The following is a 3,483-nucleotide window of genomic DNA, read 5'->3' as shown; positions in this document are numbered from 1 at the left end:
ATCCTCACAACACGGGAACCTTTTGAGTGTATATTAATTTAAATAAAATGAAGCACTCGTCACATCTTTTCAAAGCATCTTTTCTTATTGTTCAACTCAACTTGCCTTCCATACCCTTACACCTGGACTCTTGCAGTGTAAATGTTACTTCAAATGGACAGTTGCTCACATTGGTATTTTTGAAAACTCATAAGCAATGAAAGCATCTATTGCACTACCATTTGTCAAAGGACTCACTGAAATGCTCAGTATGTACTTTTTGTCTTCCTGGTTATCAATTTGGAAGTATATTTTAATAATTTTAAAAACTGTAATAATTTTTTCTTTCTTTTGATTTGTGCTCTTAATGCTTTTGTGGATTACTGCATGATTTACCAGAAAATGATTTATTTGTATGTGAAGACAAGATGCACTTGCTCACTTTATTTTATTTTTTGAATTTAGTTAAGGTTTCTGTTGTTATGAAGACACAACATGACCATGGCAAGTCTTAAAAAGGGAAACATTTGATTGGGGCTGGCTTACAGTTTCAGAGGTTAAGCCCATAATCATCTGGTGGAAATCATGGGGACAAGCAGGCAAACATGGTGCTTGAGAAGGAGCTGATAAGTTTGCATCTGGATCCACAGGTAGCAGGAAGTGACTAAGACACACTTCCTCCAACACATCACACCTACTCCAAAAAGGCCACATCTCCTAATAGTGCCACTACCAATGAGCCTTTGGGGGTCATTTTCTTTCAAACCACCACATGGGTTTCTGAAATGACATTCAGATTTCACATAGCTTCTGCTGGGATTGGGACCTAAGTTTGGAAAATATAGGTGCCATTTTTGTGTCAACTTTTCTACCTGGAAGCATTTAACTTTCACTTTCCCTCTCTGTAAAGGTGAGATAATACACTACTTATGTTCTAACATTTATAAGTGAACTTTCCTAGCCCTGGTCCTCAACAGGATGTCTTGGAACTCTGCTGAGTTCCAAGCTGTGGTACATTCTTCTGTCGCCCATTAATTTACAGTCATATGCAGGTTTTTGCCTCGAAGAGGATGACTGTCTCTGTATGATGCTTGAGTGGTCTTCATGAGACTTTACAATTCTAGCTTCTAGAATATATACAGTCCCTCCTGTTCACAGCCACGTTTCTCCTTCTAATCATTATTTTGGATTTGAATTTCCTTTTTGATTATCATTTAACAGTTCTTATTTCTTCATTTTTTTCTTTTTTTAATATTCTTGTTCAGGTGTTTTTAAAATAATTGCCTTTTAACAATTTATGCAGGTATGATATGGGTGAAGTCATTATTTCCTGATAAGCTTCCCAATTGAAAAATATTCTGGCACTAAATTATGGGGAGGGATATTATAAATGACAATCAAGCCTGCACTGAGTAGCCCAGGACCTAGATATAATAAGAAGATATGCAATCATCACTTATTACACTATTGTTGAGACTCTCTGCTCTGACACAAATGACAACATTATGGTTAAGAATGTCATGCTGTCATATTTTGTTCGTTTCACTGTTTTTATTTGCTGTTTGTTTGTTTGTTTGTTTGTTTGAGAAAGGTTCTTACATATCTCAGGTTTGTCTTGGCTCACTGGGTCTGTAAGGGTGATTTTGTATTTTGGAAGAGCCTGCTTCCATGTTGAAGCGCCAGGATTACAGACAAGCACCAAACATCATGTGCCATCACATCCAGCTCAGACTGCATTATTTCAAATCCTAGATCTGGCAACAACTTGTCAGACCTTTGAAAAGTTATTTTATATTTTATTTTCTCTTTTTTTCAGATAGGGTCAATTTTTCAGCATTTCATGTTGCTTTCATGAGGCATTAAGTTTATACATACAAGACACTTGTAACAATTTTAAGCATATAGTAAATCCTGGTGATCACTTATGGTTCTGTTTCAATGGACAGTTTTCTCTGTCTTCTAATCTTTGCTACCACTGTAGACCATGTATTATCATTCATTTACACATTTCTTGGAACAAAGTAGAGATTCAGCATATGTGTGTGCATTTGTGTGTATGTGTATGCATGTGTGTGTGTATGTGTGTGTGTGTGTATGTGTGTGTGTGTGTGTGTGTGTGTGTGTGAGAGAGAGAGAGAGAGAGAGAGAGAGAGAGAGAGAGAGAGAGAGAGAGAGAGAGAGAAAGTACTGGATTATCTCAACACTTCCATATTGAGCCCATATCACATGAGTAGTTAAAATAGAACAGAGTTTTGATTGATTTGTTTTATCAATCACAAGGTCTTCACATGCCTTTGGAAAGCTCTTTATGCAGCTTTACCCCTGTGGTAGGGAGGGTGCTTTTGTCAGTATTCTATGTATTCACGTTTCTCTTCTGCACTCTTTCCCATAGCTTTATTTTCATTACTTTCCTCAATGAATCAAAAGGCATTAATCATTCTCTCTCGTCTTCTGGACATCTAATATTACCATCCCTCTTGTTTCATACCAACACTTTTGCTATTGTGATTTCACAGAACGATTCTTTTTATTTTCCTTCTCTCTTCTGCAGATCAGTAATCTCTCTCACCTGACAGTTCTGGGGTTTTTCCTTTTCAAGTCTCTTAAAGACCTTGTGGGGGACAAAATTTGAGCCTCTTCCCTTAATAATGAGCTTCCCGATGATGAGCCCTTGGGGCGCGTCTCCTTCGAGCTATTTGCAGACAAAGTTCCAAAGACAGCAGAAAACTTTCATGCTCTGAGCACTGGGGAGAAAGGATTTGGATATAAGGGTTCTTCCTTTCACAAGATTATTCCAGGATTTATGTGCCAGGGTGGTGACTTCACACACCATAATGGCACTGGTGGCAGATCCATCTACGGGGAAAAATTTGAGGATGAGAACTTCATCCTGAAGCATACAGGTCCTGGCATCTTGTTCATGGCAAATGCTGGACCCAAACACAAACGGTTCCCAGTTTTTTATCTGCACCACCAAGACTGAGTGGCTGGATGGCAAACACGGGGTCATTGGAAAGGTGAAAGAAGGCATGAACATTATGGAAGCCATGGAACATTTTGGGTCTAGGAATGGTAAGACCAGCAAGAAGATCACCATTTCCGACTGTGGACAACTATAATTCTGTTGACTTCTTACCGACCAGACCATTCCTTCTGTAGCCCTGGAGAGCACCCCAGCCCCATCTGCTCGCAGTACCCTGTAATCTCTGCTCTCATTGAAGTTCTTTGGGTTTCATATTTTCCTCATTCCCCTTCAAGTCTAGCTGGATTGAAGAGTTAAGTTTATGATTATGAATAAAAACTAAGTAAGAAGTGTTAAGAAAAATAATAATAATGAGTTTCCCTCCATGGTGAGCAATTTCTTTTTCTGGGGTAGCAAATCTAAATATTCCTGTGTGCCCTTTCTGTCAAAGTTCTTCCATCTACAGCAAACTATTCCACCTCTGGGCCAGGTGTTTAAATGTAAGAAAGTTTAAAGATGGACTAAGGATGTAATTCTGTTCA

The 3,483-nt window shown here is 38.5% G+C and overlaps 1 pseudogene; it reads left to right on the top strand.

The window, feature by feature from the left end:
* Positions 1-2,667: 2,667 nt before the first annotated feature.
* LOC125391546 (peptidyl-prolyl cis-trans isomerase A pseudogene) lies at positions 2,668-3,283 on the top strand (annotated as a pseudogene).
* The last annotated feature ends 200 nt before the right edge of the window (positions 3,284-3,483 follow it).

This window comes from Myodes glareolus, chromosome 5 (genome assembly GCF_982192425.1).
Source record: "Myodes glareolus chromosome 5, mMyoGla1.1, whole genome shotgun sequence".
Classification (NCBI taxonomy): Eukaryota; Metazoa; Chordata; class Mammalia; order Rodentia; family Cricetidae; genus Myodes; species Myodes glareolus.
This window is presented reverse-complemented; position numbering and strand designations above follow the sequence as displayed.